General features: G+C 48.9%; 1 long non-coding RNA gene and 1 pseudogene across 2 annotated transcripts in view; both read left to right on the top strand.

The window, feature by feature from the left end:
- Positions 1-2,914, top strand: part of LOC309653949 (heterogeneous nuclear ribonucleoprotein A3 pseudogene) — a 28,612-nt pseudogene extending 25,698 nt beyond the window's left edge. The window contains exon 3 of the transcript in view: positions 1,718-2,914. The product of the transcript in view is annotated as a heterogeneous nuclear ribonucleoprotein A3 pseudogene (transcript). The remainder of the gene's footprint in view (positions 1-1,717) is intronic.
- A 9,826-nt stretch (positions 2,915-12,740) lies between these two features.
- Positions 12,741-21,129, top strand: part of LOC309653952 — a 77,099-nt gene continuing 68,710 nt past the window's right edge. The window contains exon 1 of the long non-coding RNA XR_014259669.1: positions 12,741-12,859. This is a non-coding gene — a long non-coding RNA (uncharacterized lncRNA). The remainder of the gene's footprint in view (positions 12,860-21,129) is intronic.

Raw genomic sequence — 21,129 nt, 5'->3', positions numbered from 1 at the left:
AATATTTCTCCCTTTAATAGTGTCAGTTTTTCGGACTTCCCTGGTGGTACAGTGGTTAAGAATCCGCCTGCCAATGCAGGGGACACGGGCTCGAGCCCTGGTCTGGGAAGATCCCACATGCCGCGGAGCAACTAAGCCCGCACGCCAAAACTACTGAGCCTGCGCTCTAGAGCCCAAGAGCCACAACTACTGAAGCCCATGCACTTAGAGCCCGTGCTCCTCAACAAGAGAAGCCACCGCAACGAGAAGGCCACGCACCACAACAAAGAGTAGCCCCTGCTCGCCACAGCTAGAGAAAACCCGCGCGCAGCAACGAAGACCCAACGCAGCCAAAAATAAAAATACAAATAAATAAATAAATAAATTTATTTATTTATTTAAAAAATAGTGTCAGGCTTTATCATTTTAATTCTGTTAGTTTTTCTTTATGTATTTGGGACTTGCTTATACTGCATTTGTCTTTTAAGTCATATAGGAGAAAAACTGAATTACAAACAAAAATACATTTATACTGTCTTTTGTATTTCCTTATGTAGTGGACATACTCCACTGGAAAAGAGAAATCACCATACCTTTTGATGAACTCATTTGCTGGCATGATGGAGTGAAATCTAGCAGAATGTCAAGCCGATTTCCCCCACAGGACATTTCCTTAGTGTCAGGGTGGTACAGGATGATGGGGGACTGAGCCAAGAAAGCAGAGTGAAATTTCCTGCACAGTCATGGCACGAACAAACCAAATCCCGCTAGATAAAGGGGCCTGTGACAATCATTAGGTCTCCTCTTCAAGACATTTGCCAGTTTTTGAACCTATAGAAAGCAGGAAGCTTAAATACCTAATGCCTGAGGGAGAGAACTTTCCAAAGTGAGGAATCAGAGACCTACCAGACTCACAGTAAAAACCCAGAAGTGCCATCCCCAAGAAGGGGGCTGAGTCAGAAAAAGTGAAATCACCTGCAATGTTTCAGTGTTTATGAGACAAATTTTCATTGAGAAAGTGTAACGGTAACAAATACATAGCTGGTCTCTCCTTACATTTGCCATACTCTGAAGCTGTGAGAACTGAGAGCCTAAAGAGCTGAATTCAAACATCTGAAAGACTGAAGTCAATAACTGACTGTATTTATTGAAGAATCAAAGACCTGTCAGGCTCACAGCAAAAATCCAGGGAGGCCACAAATCAGGAAAAATCATAGGTAGCATGAGACAAGTAAAGCTCCAACCCAGTTCTGACCTAGTAAAATTCCTGAAATGACTGAAATGATCAGCCACTCTGATTAACAGAGAAAGGGGTAAATCTTCTCTGGTTCAAAGTAATAGCATCTTCAGTCTCTATGAATTTTTTATTCACCATGTCCAGCACACAATCAAAAATTATGAAATTCCTGAAGCAGGAAAAAGTGACTAAAAATTAAGACAAAAAAAAAACAAAACAAAACAAGAAAAATTGATTTAGAGGGAATTCAGATTCTGGAGTTAGCACAGAACTTTAAAATGACTATATTGAGAGTAAAAGATGGGGATTAATAGATTAAAATATGGAGAATCTCAACAGAAAATTGGAATCAATTTTAAAAAATCAAATACAGATAAATGAAAAATAAGAAAACTGATCCCCAGCAGACCTTAGGGAATACTAGAAGAAATTTTTTTAGGCTGAAGTAAAATGGCCCAACATAGAACAGAGCTGGCCTCTCCGTCCCATATTGAACTCGAGTTGGAAGAGGCGAGTCCGGTCTCAAAACGGAGGTAAAACCGCCGCCCGGTCGCCCCCAGCCCGACTCCGGCCGTCGCCGTCGCCGCCGCCGCCGCCGTCGCCGCCGCCGCCGCCGCCGGGGGTGGGGTGGGGAGGAGGGCCATGATCCAAAGGAACCAGAACAGTTGAGAAAACTGTTTATTGGTGGTCTGAGCTTTGAAACTACAGACGATAGCTTAAGAGAACATTTTGAGGAATGGGGCACACTTACAGATTGTGTGGTGATAAGAGACCCCCAAACAAAACGTTCCAGGGGCTTTGGTTTTGTGACTTACTCTTGGGTTGAAGAGGTGGATGCAGCAATGTGTGCTCGACCACACAAGGTTGATGGGCGTGTAGTGGAACCAAAGAGAGCTGGTTCTAGAGAGGATCTGTAAAGCCTGGTGCCCATCTAACAGTGAAGAAAATTTTTGTTGGTGGTATTAAAGAAGATACAGAAGAATGTAATTTGAGAGACTACTTTGAAAAGCATGGCGAGATTGAAACCATAGAAGTTATGGAAGACAGGCAGAGTGGAAAAAAGAGAGGATTTGCTTTTGTAACTTTTGATGATCATGATACAGTTGATAAAATTGTTGTTCAGAAATACCACACTATTAATGGGCATAATTGTGAAGTGAAAAAGGCCCTTCCTAAAGAAGAAACGCAATCTGCTGGATCACAAAGAGGTCGTGGAGGTGGATCTGGCAACTTTATGGGTCGTGGAGGAAACTTTGGAGGTGGTGGAGGTAACTTTGGCCGTGGTGGAAACTTGGTGGAAGAGGAGGCTATGGTGGTGGAGGTGGTGGCAGCAGAGGTAGTTATGGAGGAGGTGATGGTGGATAGAACGGATTTGGAGGCGACGGTGGTAACTATGGCGGTGGTCCTGGTTACAGTAGTAGAGGAGGCTATGGTGGTGGTGGACCAGGATATGGAAACCAAGATGGGGGATATGGTGGCGGTGGTGGAGGATATGATGGTTACAATGAAGGAGGAAATTTTGGAGGTAACTATGGTGGTGGTGGGAGCTATAATGATTTTGGAAATTATAGTGGACAACAGCAATCAAATGATGGACCCATGAAGGGAGGCAGTTTTGGTGGAAGAAGCTCGGGAAGTCCCTATGGTGGTGGTTATGGATCTGGTGGTGGAAGTGGTGGATATGGTAGCAGAAGGTTCTCAAAACTCACAAGAAAAGGGCTACAGTTCTTGGCAGGAGAGAGAGCGAGGAGGTGTCAGGAAAGCTGCAGGTTACTTTGAGACAGTCGTCCCGAATGCATTAGAGGAACTGTAAAAATCTGCCACAGAAGGAACGATGATCCATAGTCAGAAAAGTTACTGCAGCTTAAACAGGAAACCCTTCTTGCTCAGGACTGTCCTAGCCACAGTTTGCAAAAAGTGCAGCTATTGATTAATGCAATGGAGTGTCAATTAGATGTACATTCCTGAGGTCTTTTATCTGTTGTAGCTTTGTCTTTTTCTTTTTCTTTTCATTACATCAGGTATATTGCCCTGTAAATTGTGGTAGTGGTACCAGGAATAAAAAATTAAGGAATTTTTAACTTTTCAATATTTGTGTAGTTCAGTTTTTCTACATTTTAGTACAGAAACTTTAACAAAATGCAGCTTTGAAGGTGTTTCCTTGTGAGTTAACAAGAAGATCATTGTTAATTAATATTTTGTATGAATTTTGCTGAAGTTAACTGTAAAGAAACACCTGCTGACTTGCAGTTTAAGGGGATCTATTCTCCCCATTTCCAAACCATGAAATGAATGGGCTCTGACATGTGGAGAGAATAGATATTTGTGTTTGCAATGTGTGTCTTAGATAATAGACTTGGGTATTTAAATTAGCATATTTGTGAATTTAATAGCATTAAGACTTACTTCAAATGAAAAATCTCAAAATTCCAAAAAAAAAAAAAAAAAGAACAGAGCTGGGAGCTCGATTGGAGTTGCCTGTGGGGGAGGAGCGCCGCCGCCGCCGCCGAGAGCTGGGAGCTCGATTGGCGCTGCCTGCGGGGGAGGAGCGCCGCCGCGAGCTGGGAGCTCGATTGGCGCTGCCTGCGGGGGAGGAGCGTCGCCGCCGCCGCTGCCGCCGCCGCCGCCGCCGCCGCGAGCTTGGAGCTCGATTGGCGCTGCCTGCGGGGGAGGAGCGCCGCCGCCGCCGCCGCGAGCTGGGAGCTTGATTGGCGCTGCCTGCGGGGGAGGAGCGCCGCCGCCGCCGCCGCCGCCGCCGCGAGCTGGGAGCTGGATTTGCGCTGCCTGCGGGGGAGGAGCGCCGCCGCCGCCAGCTGGGAGCTTGATTGGCGCTGCCTGCGGGGGAGGAGGGCCGCCGCCGCCGCGAGCTGGGAGCTCAGTTGGCGCTGCCTGCTGGGGAGGAGCGCCGCCGCCGCCGCCGCCGCGAGCTGGGAGCTCGATTGGCGCTGCCTGCGGGGTGGAGCGCCGCTGCCGCGAGCTGGGAGCTCGATTGGCGCTGCCTGCGGGGGAGGAGCGCCGCCGCCGCCGCCGCCGCGAGCTGGGAGCTGGATTGGCGCTGCCTGCGGTGGAGGAGCGCCGCCCCCGCGAGCTGGGAGCTGGATTGGCGCTGCCTGCGGGTGAGGAGCGCCGCCGCCGCCGCCGCCGCGAGCTGGGAGCTCGATTGGCGCTGCCTGCGGGGTAGGAGCGCCGCCGCCGCCGCCGCCGCGAGCTGGGAGCTCAGTTGGCGCTGCCTGCTGGGGAGGAGCGCCGCCGCCGCCGCCGCCGCGAGCTGGGAGCTCGATTGGCGCTGCCTGCGGGGGAGGAGCGCCGCCGCCGCCGCCGCGAGCTGGGAGCTTGATTGGCGCTGCCTGCGGGGGAGGAGCGCCGCCGCCGCCGCCGCCGCGAGCTGGGAGCTGGATTTGCGCTGCCTGCGGGGGAGGAGCGCCGCCGCCGCCGCCGCCAGCTGGGAGCTTGATTGGCGCTGCCTGCGGGGGAGGAGCGCCGCCGCCGCCGCGAGCTGGGAGCTCAGTTGGCGCTGCCTGCTGGGGAGGAGCGCCGCCGCCGCCGCCGCCGCGAGCTGGGAGCTCGATTGGCGCTGCCTGCGGGGTGGAGCGCCGCCGCCGCGAGCTGGGAGCTCGATTGGCGCTGCCTGCGGGGGAGGAGCGCCGCCGCCGCGAGCTGGGAGCTGGATTGGCGCTGCCTGCGGTGGAGGAGCGCCGCCCCCGCGAGCTGGGAGCTGGATTGGCGCTGCCTGCGGGGGAGGAGCGCCGCCGCCGCCGCCGCCGCGAGCTGGGAGCTCGATTGGCGCTGCCTGCGGGGTAGGAGCGCCGCCGCCGCCGCCGCCGCGAGCTGGGAGCTCAGTTGGCGCTGCCTGCTGGGGAGGAGCGCCGCCGCCGCCGCCGCCGCGAGCTGGGAGCTCGATTGGCGCTGCCTGCGGGGGAGGAGCGCCGCCGCGGCCGCCGCGAGCTGGGAGCTGGATTGGCGCTGCCTGCGGGGAGGAGCGCCGCCGCCGCCGCCGCCGCGAGCTGGGAGCTGGATTGGCGCTGCCTGCGGGGGAGGAGCACCGCCGCCGCCGCGAGCTGGGAGCTCAGTTGGCGCTGCCTGCTGGGGAGGAGCGCCGCCGCCGCCGCCGCCGCGAGCTGGGAGCTCGATTGGCGCTGCCTGCGGGGTGGAGCGCCGCCGCCGCGAGCTGGGAGCTCGATTGGCGCTGCCTGCGGGGGAGGAGCGCCGCCGCCGCCGCGAGCTGGGAGCTCAGTTGGCGCTGCCTGCTGGGGAGGAGCGCCGCCGCCGCCGCCGCCGCGAGCTGGGAGCTCGATTGGCGCTGCCTGCGGGGTGGAGCGCCGCCGCCGCGAGCTGGGAGCTCGATTGGCGCTGCCTGCGGGGGAGGAGCGCCGCCGCCGCCGCCGCCGCCGCCGCCGTCGCCGTCGCCGTGAGTGAGGAAGCGCCTCGGTCAGGCCTGCTGAGGGCCCTCGCCGACGCCTGGGCTTACCCGCCGCCCCGCCAGCTCCGCTCGTTTCCCGTCCCCCGCGGCCCGGCGCGGGGCAGGCCTGCCGGGGCCATGGAGGACGAGGTGGTCCGCATTGCCCAGAAGATGGACAAGATGATGCAGAAGAACGCGGTAGGCGCGGCGGGCGGCGCGGGCCGGAGGGAGGCTGGGCGGCGGGCGGGGGTCAGTCGGCCTGAGGGGTTTCCCGGCCCGCGGTGAGCGCGGCGGGTGCCGCGTGACGGCGGCGAGGCCCGCGCTCTGGGGAGGGGTTCCTGGGGAGGGGGGAGCTTCGTGTCCCGCGGCCGCGTCCCGGGCAGGGGTCCTGGGGGGCGTCCTGTCTCGCAGCCGCGTCCCGGGCAGGGGTTCTGGGGGGCGTCCTGTCCCGCAGCTGCGTCCCGGTCAGGGGTTCTGGGGGGCGTCCTGTCCCGCGGCCGCGTCCCGGGGAGGGGGTCCTGGGGGGGTCCCGGGGAGGGCGTCCGGTCCCGCGGCCACCGGCGCTGGGGCCCGCCCTGGGCGCCCGAGGCCCCTCGTGATTAGCGCAGCCCGGTAAACTCCATCGAGGCGTCCTCCTCATTATTTTAAACGTGACGGTGGTAAAGCCTCGCTGGTTTAGCTGAAGAGTGCAGAGAGCCCTCCCTGTTTGAAAGAATTCGTTGTCTTTCCCGGGCTCATTGGCCAGCAGCGAGAAAACAACATCAAACAGAGGTTTGTGATCAGTTTTAGACATGAAACTGTTCAAGCAAAACGTGAATTTCCTGGATCTTATTTTTGAGGAAGGCTGAACATTCCCTTGATTGTCTCAACTCTCCTGCATGTTTGCTTAGCAATTAAAAAAGGTGAACTATGCCAGTGTACTTGGCAAGTTGCTAAACTTTTTGGAAAAAGTGGATCTTGTTAGGCCGCGGAGTGCGGGGAGCTGTGTTTAAGGCACTGCCGCCGACGAGGCTGTGCTGCCGGCTGGATTTGGACACATGTCGTTGCTGGTCCTCTCAGTGGTTTACGGTTGCTACCGGTGGCGTTTTCTGTTACTGATAACGTGTGCACGTGAACGTGTTCTCTTGTGGTTTGTATGAGGTGCTCCAGTTTTTGCATTTCTGTCCACCTGTGTGGGTCACTCTCAGTCCCTTGCTTCCGAGTCGTCTATATTTTCAGCTAAACTTCTGAAATTCCAAGTCAAACGAATGTGAAGGAGAGAAGGGCTGCTCTGATTTGCACAGCACTTTGGAGTTACAAAGCGTTTGTGCAGAATTCTTTGGCGACTCACGACAGCTGTGTTGCATTCATTTTACAGAATAAGAAACTGAGTCAGACCAAGCAGTTCACCTCCTTAAATGAAGTGTGCGTTGTGGATTAAGCCAGGACCCGAGTTTCCTGCTGGGCAGCATGCAGAAGTAATGTTAAACACCGAATTCTTAAGACTTCAGACTTGGTGTGCGCCTCTTTTCCTTTAACAGGTGCATTGCCCGGCGTGTAATTTCATACCCTGTTAATCTGTCTTTGCAATTTTGGCTTTTTAAAGTACCTCCTGTTTGTTTTCTGTTCCAGACGTTGCCTGTGCCATTTATTTTTTCTGTTGATACAGGCCTTTCATTCCTCACTGCAAGTGATGAGTTCTGTATATTTGATTGGCTGAACGTTTCTGTTATTCTGTTTAAACTGGCAAGTTTTTTTTCTTTGCCTAGAGAACCCTAGACTCCCCTAGTAGAAGCTGGCTCCTAGGGAAAAAGGCCGTTTCTTGGGTAATTTTTTTCTCGAACTCAGGCTATAAAATGTGTACCTTTTAATCATCTAGTGCACTAGGTGTTTTTGTTTGTTTCCTTTCCTTGAAATAGACGTTTCCTAGAAATGAGGAATTCCTTAGTGAGCAAGTATGGAGAAGACCAGTTTGTATTTATCTGCAGTTCTCAAATTATAAACACATAATGCGTCAGCAGGAGAATGAGGATAAGCTCCACAGATAATCCTCAAGTCTCATTTTTCTTTTCAAATCTTATATTTCTAGTAGTACAGAACTTTACCAATATAAAAACTTGCCCCCCCCCCCAAAAAAAAAGAACAGAACTGCAGGAAAGAGCAAAGAGCACTTAAAGTCTGTGTGTGTGTTTAATATATATATGTACATATACCCAGGTACATACACCTTTATATTTATATGTTGTTTTGTAAATAAATGACAATAATAATGTCTTGTGGAGATGTAGAACAGAAGTATACAACAAAAGCACAAACAGCAGGAGGGGGCAAATGGAGTTAAACTGTTAAACCTCCATGGGATGGTTCCATGGAGGAGGCAGAGAGGGGGATGGGATCCTCGAAGAGCTGCTGAAGACCTTGCATTTTTTGCAGATCTCTTTAGAATGCTACTTGTATATTATGCTCTCACTGAGTGCACCTGGCTGAGCTATGGCACATTAGCACGGTAAACATTTGTCAGATTTGCCCTAGTCAGAAAATTTTCTATACCTGCCATCCTGCTTGGCACTTAAAATAGTTTTTTTTTTTTAAGGTCTCTATGATATAGGGATGATGGGTGAAGAAGGTAGGCTGCAGGGTAATAATGTAGTATGTATGATCCCATTTTGATACAGTAAACAGAAAGTATTAAATGCATGCCTGTTTGTATGGGCAGTGAGTTTGCATGGTTATCTCAAGAGGGAGGGAATGGGACGTGTAGAGAAAGAGATTGACCACAGGCTATTGTTTTACTTGTTACAAGAGGCATGTGTTGCCTTCATTTCTGATTAAGCTTTTTGTTTACAGATTATTGTAGGTTTACATGCAGTTGTAAGAAATAATAGTGAGATAGGTCCTGTGTGTCCTTTACCCAGTTTTCCCCAATGGTAACATCTTACAGAACCATAGTATACTGTCACAACCTGGGTATTGCCATTGACACAGTCAAGATACAGAACATTTCCATCCCACAGGATCTCTCCTGATGCCATTTTATAGCCACTGCTGCTCCCCCACTCCCCACCAAATCATAATGATCTGATAGTGCAGTGGATAAAGTTGCACTAAAGTTTTTGTGCAGATGATCAAGGGAAAATAGCCCCTGGGGAAGATGGCCCATCTCCCAGTCCCCCGGCCCTATCTGTCCCTGGCAACCTGTCATTTCAAGAATGTTATGTGGGACTTCCCTGGTGGCGCAGCGGTTAAGAATCTGCCTGCCATTGCAGGGGACATGGGTTTGATCCCTTGTCCGGGAAGATCCCACATGCCGCGGAGCAACTAAGCCCATGCGCCACAATGACTGAGCCTGCGCTCTAGAGCCCGGGAGCCACAACTACTGAGCCCACGTGCCACAACTACTGAAGCCCGCGTGCCTAGAGCCCGTGCTCTGCAACAAGAGAAGCCACCGCAGCGAGAAGCCCGCGCACTGCAACAAAGAGTAGCCCCCGCTCGCCGCAACTAGAGAAAGCCCACATGCAGCAACGAAGACCCAACGCAGCCAAAAATAAAATAAATTAACTAATTAATTAAAAAAAAAGAATGCTATGTGAATAAAATCATATAGTGTGTAACCTTTTTTTTTTTTCTTAATTAAAAAAAAGTTTGTTTTTGGCTGCGCTGCCGGTTATGCGATCTTAGTTCCCCGACCAAGGATTGAACCCAGCCCAGGTAGTGAAAGTGCTGAGTGCTAAACACTGGCCCGCCAGGGAATTCCCAGTATGTAACCTTTTGGATCGGCCTTTTTCAATCAATGTAATTCCCTGGAGAGTCATCCAAATTGCATGAATCAATAGTGCTCCTTTTTTTAAAAAAAAAAAAATATATATATTTATTTATTTATTTGGCTGTGCGGGTATATAGTTGCAGCATGCGGGATCTAGTTCCCTGACCAGGGATGGAACCTGGGCCCCCTGCATTGAGAGTGCAAAGTCTTAACCGCTGGAACACCAGAGAGGTCCCAGTGCCGCTTTCTTTTTAATTGCTGAGTGGTATTCCATGGTTTGGCTATACTTCAGTTTGTTTAATCACTTGCCCATTGAAGAACATCTGAGTTTTTTCCCATTTCTTGACTATTACTGAGAGAGATGCTGTGGACATTTGTGTACCTTTTTTTGTGCGAACATGCGTTCTCTGGGGTAAATGCCGTATGGTATGTGTTGCTTTTTTTTTTTTTTTTTTTTGGCTACGCTGTGCCACATGTGGGATCTTGGTTCCCCAATCAGGGATCGAGCCCGTGCCCCCTGCATTGGGAGCTTGGAGTCTTAACCACTGGACTGCCAGGGAAATTCCTGTATTGCTCCCCCTGCCCCACTTGATTGATTGATTGATTGATTGGTTGATTGGCTGTATTGGGTCTTAGTTGCGGCACGCGGGACCTTCGTTAAGGCATGTGGGATCTTTTTTGTCATTGCGGCGCACGGGCTCTTCGTTGCAGCATGAGAGCTTCTCTCTAGTTGTGGCGTGCGGGTTTTCTCTCTCTAGTTGTGGCGTGCAGTCTCCAGAGCGCGTGGGCTCTGTAGTTTGCTGCACGTGGGCTACCTCATTGAGGTGTGCGAGCTCAGTAGTTTGGCGCGAGGGCTTAGTTGCCCCGCGGCGTGTGGGATCTTAGTTCCCCGACCGGGAATCGAACCCGCGTCCCCTGCATTGCAGGGCGGATTCTTTACCACTGAACCACCAGGGAAGTCCCTGTATTGCTTTTTTAAATTAAAAAAAAAAAAAAAAGGAGAAGCAATTAGAGGTACAACAACTAATTATAAGATTGCCTCTCAAAGTACATATTCAAACCCTACATTCTTGGTGTACATAACTTCTTTATGTTGATTTCTGGTGTTTAGCTCTAGTAACAAGGCAATAATAATAACGCTGTAGTTTTCCTTGTTTCTTTCAACTGATGATCTGTGTATTTATTACAAAATAATTTTTTTTTTTTTTTTACAAGTAATATTAACACTCACAAGCTACCAGGAGGCAAGTAATGGTTAGCGCTGGTGTGGTTAACTCCTTTATAGATAGGGAGGTTGAGGCATGGGTATTGTGGAATTTGCCATGTTTAGGCATGGGTATTGTGGAATTTACCTAAGGTTATAACACTGTGTTCTGACTCAGATTCATTCAGATTTACTCCTTCTCTTTCTGTCTCCTGAATTAATAACTCTTTGTAATTTTGACCTAGGTGTGAGGACACGAAAAGGGTTTTTTCCTGTACCTGAGGTTTAGTGCTTGTTTTATAGAAGCAATATAGTATAGTGGTTAGAGTATGCACTTTAGCATCTGATTTTTTTTTCTTCTTAAGTCTTTAATGAATTTGTTACAATATTGCTTCTGTTTTATGTTTTGCACATGCCGGAAAGGTAATAGGCCTTGGCCCCTGGGCCTGGACTTCGTCTCTTGTGCTGTCTCCTGTCCCTGTTGCCGCCGCGCGCTGGCCCGTCCGCGCTGTGTCAGGGCGTATTGGTCGTCTCGCGGCTCAGTTCACAGTAGCTGAAAGGGACAGTGTGTTATGTTCTGATTTCTCCCCATCGTTTTCAAAGGGAGGCTCTGGCCATTGCTCCTCGGGTAAAATGCAGAGGGAGTGCTTTTTAAGATGGGACTGTCAGTGTTGGGGACACTCCTCAGTTACCAAAACGGAATCCCCTTCAGTTCCTCCAGCTGTGTTGTTTTGGCACAGAAAATGTGAGTAATAGGAATTTGGAACTAAGTTGGAGTGAAAAAACGCACCGGTCCCGCCGAATTTTCCATCGAAACAGTTGATTTGTGTTGTCTCTAGGAATTCTAAAGGGCGTACCGTTGCTTCCTAACCGGTGTCATGTGGGAGATCTACCTCTGTACGTTCAAATGATTAATGTTGAGACTCTGCTCATGTGTGCAGTAAACCCTTTAATTCCCTAAGACCTTCCTTTCCTCCATCTCATACCCCATTAAGCCCGCTTCAGTTTATCTCCTGAATTTCTCTGGAATCTGTCAGCTCTTCCTCAACATCCTAATACTGAACTTGCCTGTCTGTTGCGATTAGGTCCTAACTAGTGTCCATATATCTTGTTTCCCTCCAATCCATTCTTCACACAAGAAAGCTTCAAAGCAAGTTGGAACATTGCTCATAAACATCGCTCACAAACATTGTTTTGAGAATAGAAAACACACACTGGTGGCCTTTAAGACTCTGCGTGCTCTAGAATCCTCTCTGCTTCTCTAGCCCCATCTTGTGCCACGTTTGCCCTCACTTTCTATGCTTCAGATACACTGAATTAACCTTAGTTCTCACTCATCTGACAGAAGTCAGTTGAGAAATTATTTTTCACTGTGATTCCTAGCATTAAGGAATTTGATGATCAGGTTTTGTATGAGGACTAAAACTAAACTGGGAAGTGGAAGAATTGCGTTTCAACTGTTTCAGTCAACACGCATGTATTAATGATACCTAAGTATTGAACACCGGGCTAGGTTTCATGAGGGATACAGAAGTTCTGGCCATCTCTGGTTTTGGGTATCCCTTATTTGTTGAGACCTTTGAGTTGTTTGGTTGCCTTTTGTCTGTTTTCCAGATGGGAAAACAGGAACAAGGGAAGTATAGGTTATTACTAGGTGGGGTTGAACAAGTGGAGCAGCAAACTGCAAAGCAGAAAGAAGAGGGACGTACTATAGAGGGATGTGATTTCCATTTTCAAGGCGCCTGCGTCCTGTGCAGGGAGACAGCCTAACATAAAATGTGCCTAACAAAAGATCTATTGACTTCTTACTAAAAATCTCCAGTTCATATAACCCAGGGGTTTATACCTTCTCCTTTAAAAGTTCTATTCCTGGGACTTCCCTGGTGGTCCAGTGGTGAAGACTCTGCGCTTCCAATGCAGCAGGCGTGGGTTCAATCCCTGGTTGGGGAGCTAAGATCCCACATGCTGCGCAGCCAAAGAAATTTTTTTCAAAAGTTATACTCCTGTGTTGTTGAATTTAGTGGTTTAGATTTTGTTTGAATGTTAAGAAGATTTCAGTTTATTTACCAGGAACAAACAAAACATAATGTAAAAATAGTTTCCCAGAAACGATTTCCATCGTTCTCTTCTTCCCTTTCTCCCGCAGACTGACTGGTGTTTCATCTTGACAAGTTCTCTGAAGTTCTCTGTCATTCCATAGGAAAGCGGTCTGGCTTGGAGGTTGCAATCCCAGGGAATTTTTCATCAGCGGGGAAGTCTCCATCACTACAGAGGAATCAAGGGAGAAGTCAGTCCCGGGTAAGTGAGATGCTCCCCCTAAACACCAACACAGCAGTCGTGTACCTTTCAAGGGGTTCAGGGGCAAGATGGGCAAGGCATTTCTACTAACTCTTCTTAAGGATCATGGACAGTGCCCTATGCTACGAGGTAAGCGGTGACTGTTGTAATTCTTACTGGTGATCATTTCATGTCACTGATCCTTGGCTCTCTTTGTATCTCATAGGACTGTTGTAAGTCCAATACAAAATGAGTCTTCTTTTTAAAAAACTGAAATGTTTTACAAAGCCTAGCATTCTCATAGAGAGTCCTTTGAATTCTCCCCACTTTCCCGAGAGGCTAAGAACACTAGTTCACACCATGAACTAGGAGAGGGGGTAGAGCCCTTTCTGATGAAATATAGAAACAAAGACAGAGTCTTAGCCTGCTTGCTCTCTGGACAGGATCTCGGACCACAAGGTCTTAAATCCTGGTATAAATGACGGAAGTGAGGACAGTTCAACTGGCACTCTCATAACAAGAGTTCTGAAACACCTTCCAAAGAGACTGTAGCAGTAGACGAGGGAAGGGAGTGCTACAGTGTGGTAGTACAGGGGGAATGCTCGGCTACAGCAGTGAAAAATGTGGTACCTATTGGTGTGCTCTCGGGGTTCTTGTACATGTAGCATAGATGACCTTTACAGTGTCCCTCCCACCTTCCCACCTGCATTAGGTGTTCTGTTTTTTTGTTTGTTTTTTTTTTTTTAATTTACGTTTATTGATTGATTGATTGATTGAACTTATTTATTCTACGTATTTATTTTTTTGGCTGCACTGGGTCCTCATTGGTGTGCACGGGCTTTCTCTAGTTGCGGCTAGCGGGGTCTACTCTTGGTTGCGGTGTGCGGGCTTCTCATCGCGGTGGCCTCTCTTGTTGCGGAGCATGGGCTGTAGGCGCGTGGGCTTCGGTAGTTGCGGCTCACGGGCTCTGGAATGCAGGCTCAGTCGTTGTGGCACATGCGCTTAGTTGCTGCACGGCATGTGGGATCTTCGCAGACCGGGGCTCGAAGCCGTGTCCCCTGCATTGGCAGGCGCCACCAGGGAAGCCCTAGCTGTTCTTACATAGAGTCTAAAAACAGAGAGCACTGAGAGAAGGTAGTGGTTATTAAAGGCTCAGGATCTAAATTCTACCTGTCTCTACACCCCTTCCCAGCTGTCGATTTGACCCCGTTTGTGAATGCCGACCTCATTCTTCAACTTGCTCTGCCGTTTGTATACTCACCTTGAAAACTTGTTTCTGTGATGCGTTGAGCAGACACAGGGTGGCAGATTGCAGAGGTGGAAGCTGGTGGTCGGATATTTGCGGGCTGAATCTCCTTCAGTCCCATTCCCATTTCTGGTTGCGCAGAGGCCCTACTTCCTGTGTATGACGCGGAGCCATAGGATTGCGGGCAGGAGCCAAGTTCTCCATACAGTGAAGACCCCAGTGTGCCTTGGTTATGGTAATATACCTGGCTTCCTTCCTGGTAGGGAAGTGACAGGCGGCTATGCCCCTGATTTGTTCGTGGGCCTCCTGATACAGCAGTTCCCTTGGCTCTGGCCCTGTCGTCAGCTGCCCCTAGGAGGACTCTGAGCCCTAGCCACTTCTCTGGTAGATTTGCCTATTCCCCCACTATAATCACACCTGAATAAGGCAACTCAAACCTTTCAGAGATGTGTCGTGAACCTCTTGTTTTCTGAAATACCTATCTGGTGGTTGTGAGACTTAAGGCCAACCTCCCCGAGAGACTTTGTTTCTATTTCTCCTAGTAAACCTAGACTCATCTCCTGTCACCTTCAACTCTACTCCAATTGTGTTCTTTCAACCCAGACCCCTGACCCTGCTTTTTACTTCTGCCATTTCATCCTCACTCCTGCTTCCTTTCCTAAATCCATACGTCTCTTTTGGCCTTCCTAGCCCTGGGCCAAGTTCCTTCCTCTTTCCTCAGTTTTTACCCCTTTCCTTCATTCTCCCATCCAACTTTCAGGCCTTCCTTTCTCACGCTCCAGTTAGCAGCATCTCAAAATTCGAAAGGTTTATTACTCATCTATTAATTCTATTCCATTTACTTATTCGGTTCTATACCTATCTTACCTATGTATGGAAGAACCGCTGGTAGCCAAGGTGGCAGCAAGAATCCTAGCAGCTGTCACCTGACGTATCCGTAGTAGTCAGCAATTTCCATTTCTTTGTCCCTCTGGGTGAAAAATTGCAGCTTCCCCGAAGAGGTGTATCTGGCAGCATTCTCCCGTTGTTGTTGAGCCCGCCTCTTCATGGCCTCTCGCTCTGGCCTCTGCTCTTGTTCGATGGGCTTTGACATGACTGGCTCAGGCACGTTGGGTTCCCTCCATGGAACTCGTTGCTTGCTGAAGTCTTGGAGTAGAAGTTGGGTTTGGAGCTTGGGTGGGGACTGGCGCTTAGTCACAGCAGGGGGAACAGGCTCGCGCTGGAGAGAAGCGCCAGATGAAGTTTTGTAGGGTGCAGGCCTAGGAGCAGCAGGCTGAGGGACACGAGGCTGGGTATGGTTGGTCCAAGCCGGTTGGGTTGGGTTGGCCACAGTTGGCTGAGCTGGTTTGGCGGGACCTGGCAAAGAGGCAGGAGCTGGCTGGGATGAATTGACTGCAGCAGGTTGAGCTGAGTCAGTAGAACCAGGCTGGGCACGGTAAGCCACAGCAGGCCGATGTGAGGCCAGAGACTGTGGCCTCCGAGGAGCGGGTCGAGCTTGAGGCTTGTCCCAGGCAGAAAAAGGCAGAGGTATCAACTTGACCTTCCCAGGAGGAGGCCGCTCACACTGGGATGGAGATGGACACTCTGTTTCAGCACTGCTGTCTGGTTTCTGGGCTTGGACTTGCGTTTTCTCAGGCCTCTTACCCTCACGTGGGGTATGCCGCCGTGGCTGGATCGCTGGGGGTGGCTGGGGGTCTTTGGGGTTGCTTGAATTTCCCAAGAGCCGACAGGAAGAGAGCCCAGTTTTCGTCTCATTCTTCTTCCCCAGCGCATGAAGAACCTTCACAGACTCCAGCATGCGCACGCCAAGGGAGGTTCGAGGCTTTTGAAAGCTCTCTTGGCGAAGCTCAGTTTGGTGTTCCTTTCGCTTCGTGTTGGGGATTGCTGGCTTGTCTTCTGCCTTGACTTTGTTCCCTGACTGCTTGTTCTCTTCAGCCTTGTTTCTTCCTCTGGTCCTTTTGGTCTTTTCCTGCCCATGGCTCTCAGTTTTGCTGATCTTTCCGGATGCAGCTTTCTGAGGTTTGCCTTGAGAGTGCTTGGCCGTGTTCGCAGGAGCCCTGTCACTGACTGCAGCAGTGCATATAACCGCTTCTCCCCCTAACAGGCACTCTGGATCCTTTGGCTGGATTTTGGCCTTGGGAGCACCACCGATAGGCTCAGAGGCTTTCTGTTTGTTCTTCCTGGGTTGATCAGAGGGAACCTTTACGACACTTGGCTTTTCCTGCACCTGATTCACCTTAATGGCTCTGGTGTCTTCAGCTTTGATCACGTTGGGACCTTGGGATCGATCAAGATCTTTCCAAGAATTAAAGAGCTGGGGAAGGAGAATATCCTCCGCCAGTGTAGTAATGTCTGCAAGACCACTGCTAGGTTCAGTCCCATTTTCAAGTGTCCCTAGGTCCTGACGACTCAGGCTGTTCTCTCCCAGATCAGCATTTTCAGAACCAGGCTGCTCCTCTTGGCTGAGGGGATCGGTGCAGGCCAGCGGCTGGGGAATATCAGGGATTCCCAAAGGGAGTAGTGGAGGATCTTGGTTTTCTATTGGGATCTGGTAGGCCTCCAGAGGCTTTGACAGCTTGGTTTTGATATCCTCCACGTTCTTACTCTCTGTTTGTCCCTGGCTTGGAGCTGGAGGCAGGGCCAGGAGACGCCTGGCACTCTGGACTGGAGCTGTCACTGAAATGTCCCCAAGTTCAGATGGTGGGTTACTCTCAAGTATGTGACTGTTTCTGCTACTGCAGGACTTGGGGAGTTCTTGAGTTTGTGTCACACAAAACGTCTGGCTTGGAGGTTGCAATCCCAGGGAATTTTTCATCACCAGGGAAGTCTCCATCACTACAAAGGGATCAAGGGAGAAGTCAGTCCCTGGTAAATGAGATGCTCCCCCTAAACACCAACACAGCAGTCGTGTACCTTTCAAGGGGTTCAGGGGCAAGATGGGCAAGGCATTTCTACTAACTCTTCTTAAGGATCATGGACAGTGCCCTATGCTACGAGGTAAGCGGTGACTGTTGTAATGCTTAACTGGTGATCATTTCATGTCACTGATCCTTGGCTCTCTTTGTATCTCATAGGACTGTTGTAAGTCCAATACAAAATGAGTCTTCTTTTTAAACAACTGAAATGTTTTACAAAGCCTAGCATTCTCATATAGAGTCCTTTCAATTCTCCCCACTTTCCCGAGAGGCTAAGAACACTTCACACCATGAACTAGGAGAGGGGGTAGAGCCCTTTCTGATGAAATACAGAAACAAAGACAGAGTCTTAGCCTGCTTGCTCTCTGGACAGGATCTCGGACCACAAGGTCTTAAATCCTGGTATAAATGACGGAAGTGAGGACACTTCAACTGGCACTCTCATAACAAGAGTTCTGAGACACCTTCCAAAGAGACTGTAGCAGTAGACGAGGGAAGGGAGTGCTACAGTGTGGTAGTACAGGGGGAATGCTCGGCTACAGCAGTGAAAAATGTGGTACCTATTGGTGTGCTCTCGGGGTTCTTGTACATGTAGCATAGATGACCTTTACAGTGTCCCTGCCACCTTCCCACCTGCATTAGGTGTTCTTTTTGTTTTTTTGTTTTTTTTAATTTACGTTTATTTATTGATTGATTGTTTGAACTTATTTATTCTACGTATTTATTTTTTTGGCTGCACAGGGTCTTCATTGCTGTGCACGGGCTTTCTCTAGTTGCGGCTAGCGGGGTCTACTCTTGGTTGCGGTGTGCGGGCTTCTCTTGTTGCGGAGCATGCGCTCTAGGCGCGTGGGCTTCGGTAGTTGCGGCTCACGGGCTCTAGAATGCAGGCTCAGTCGTTGTGGCACATGGGCTTAGTTGCTCCACGGCATGTGGGATCTTCCCAGACCAGGGCTCGAACCCGTGTCCCCCGCATTGCATTGGCAGGCGGATTCTTAACCACGGCGCCACCAGGGAAGCCCTAGGTGTTCTTACATAGAGTCTAAAAACAGAGGGCACTGAGCGAAGGTAGTGGTTACTGAAGGCTCAGGATCTAAATTCTACCTGTCTCTACACCCCTTCCCAGCTGTCGATTTGACCCCATTTGTGAATGCCGACCTCATTCTTCAGCTTTCTCTGCCGTTTGTATACTCACCTTGAAAACTTGTTTCTGTGATGCGTTGAGCAGACACAGGGTGGCAGATTGCAGAGGTGGAAGCTGGTGGTCGGATATTTGTGGGCTGAATCTCCTTCAGTCCCATTCCCATTTCTGGTTGCGCAGAGGCCCTACTTCCTGTGTATGACGCGGAGCCATAGGATTGCGGGCAGGAGCCAAGTTCTCCATACAGTGAAGACCCCAGTGTGCCTTGGTTATAGTAATATACCTGGCTTCCTTCCTGGTAGGGAAGTGACAGGCGGCTATGCCCCTGATTTGGAATCTGAGATGGTGCTCCCTGAGCAAGCCTGGCAGAAAGTGATGGATATAGAGGGACCATGTTATTGGCGTCTGAAGTTTTATCATACTGGGCTGCCATAAACATGGAGGAAGCAGCTGGGTGCCGGTCAGTGAGTGCCAGAGTAAAGTCTCCGAGTGAAGAGGAATTCTTTTCAGTGCTTCCTGTGATGTCCCACTCAAGAACACCTGGATAGGAAGGAGCTGAAGTGGAGATCTGGCTGTGGTCAGTAACTCCAGATAACATAGTCGTGCTGGAATGTTGGTAAAGGTAGGCACTACCCATGAGTGTCTGGAAAGAGGTACCGGTAGCCGATGCCGAACTGACGGCAGGGGCAGAGACTCTGGAGAAGTTGCAGACACTTCGTGTTAGGGAAGTTGCATTGCTCACCACAGGAAGAGAATGCTGCAGAGAATTTAGAGTTCCAAGTAGAGATGGATTTTGGAAATTTTCTGTAAGAACAAGAGGGTCATGAAAAACTCAGGGAGGTTGAGAAATTCTCACTACGTTTGAGGAACAGCATTATCTTAAGGTTCTTGCTCTCAGGACACCTCTACTATCGACCCTTCCTGAGAAACCCAAAATCAGACAGTTAATGATGGCTGTAAGGACTGAGCAGTTTTCCACTCTTCTGTATTAACTGCCTGTGCTCCCATCTTGGGCACAGATGGGCAGAAGAGCCAAGTGGTATGGTTCAGACATTGTTCTCTAGGCTGGAAGCAACCTTCTCCCTGCCCTGTCTTTCCCTTCAGCCTGCACTCGTATTGACTTCTATGCTATTTCCTAGACTGGAAGCATTTTAGAACTAGGAGGCCCTTAGAGAACTTTCTCTTTTTTCAGTCTCATTTCACGAGTAAGGAAACTGAGGCTCAGAGAGGTCGGCTTGACTTGTTCAGGTTCTCTCATTATGTTAGTGTCATTACCAGGTTTCAGAACCTAAGTATCCTGACTTCCTTGCCAGGACTCCACTCTGAGCATGATAGTGCCAGAAAGCAGGAGAAATAGAACTTATAATATAAGCATTTTTTTTGTCCATTAGAAAACAGTACGGCCATTACCATTGTCATCTTCAGTGTCTCCCTTTGCTTGTGCAGTTCCCACGCTATTACCTAGAGTTGACGTATAGCTCAGTCCAACTGGTGAACTGAAAGAGTCATTTTTGCCCTCTTCAAGCCTGGTTTCTCATCCTACCTCAAAATGATTACCCGAAAGTGGATTTCTTAAGTGCTTTTGGAAAGAGAAAAGTTATCTGATTACTTCAGATTACTCATCTATAAAGTGGTTATAACACCACCACCAATAATAATAGCAGTAATAATTAATAGATGAATAAGCTGATCTATTGCGTATGATTTATATGGAGGAAGATACAATAAGTTCTAGAAAGACAAAGAAAAATCATGAAAAACATGTTACGTAACGAAAAAGAAATCCATAGATATTAATGAAAACTGGGGTATGTGGGCAAGTATCAAAGCCTAATGAATTTACTAACAAATGACATTCTGTACCATACATGCAATATTATGAAAGTGAATTTTGCCCACTCTATTTTAGTGAATACTATTAACCAAAAAACACGATGGAGGTGATAGAGGTGAATGAATTCCTAGCCAATGCATACAGACAGAGACGATAAATCAGTAAAAAATGCACAACAAGCAACAGAATGCAACAAATGTGAATGTATAGGTAGCCACAACATATATAGACAAGTATTTCAATGAAAACCGGTACAAAGCAGACAGCAAAATAGTAAGTGTAAAAGAGTTTCATTATTGTGCTCATTCATATTTTTACCCAGCAAGTAACAGGTATTAAGCCTAGGAGAAATATATCTTTCCATGAATATAACTCATATAATAAGCAGAAAGGAAGCTTAAAAAGTATCAAGAAGGTTTTTGTATTTATCCTAGAACTTAGAATCATCTTCCACATCCAAGAAGACGACATCCCAAGACCTCAAAAAACCATCATCCCTAGAATCCAATTAAAAAAGATTTTCAAATGTAAGAAAATCCAAAGGACTCCACAACATTGTTTTAGATAAATGTGGATGTTTGTGTTTTCTTTTTTTCTCTTGCCGCGCCGCGTGGCCCTGGCCGTGAAAGCACCGAGTCCTAAAGCGCTGGACCGCCAGGGAATTCCCTAAATGGGGAATTAGAGATGTGGGGCTTGACTTTTTCTTTTTCTTCTCCGGTAGCTAAGATCTACAAGCGAACGATGGCTGTTGATCAATGTGCTCTCTGTGTTAGGAAGGAAATAACTGTAAAAATGAAAAGCAACCTTGCCTTAGAAGCTACATATCACACAAAGGAAATAGTCCTTCTGATTCAATGTAGAAGATATCATTTAAAATGTTTAATTGGTCAAATGTCTACCTAGTTTAAAAATTAGAAAGAATAGAACACTGAAAAGCAGCCCCCTAGATAACCACTTTGGTTTCTGGTTTCTAGGAAGCATCATTTCTAAAACATACTTCTAAAATGTTTCTATTCCAAACTGTCAAGTGCCAGCTGTATTCAGAGAGGCAATAAAAGAAAGAAAACGGAGTATGACTTTTCTGATAGGCTGCCCTTCCTGGTGATCCCCTGTTCTGGCCTTACTTTCCTTCTTAGTCTGTTAATGTAAGGATTTGCT

Source organism: Balaenoptera physalus, assembly GCF_965194825.1.
Source record: "Balaenoptera physalus genome assembly, contig: HAP1_SCAFFOLD_1539, whole genome shotgun sequence".
NCBI lineage: Eukaryota > Metazoa > Chordata > Mammalia > Artiodactyla > Balaenopteridae > Balaenoptera > Balaenoptera physalus.
The sequence above is the reverse complement of the archived record's forward strand: the minus strand, read 5'-3'. Positions and strand labels throughout refer to the sequence as shown.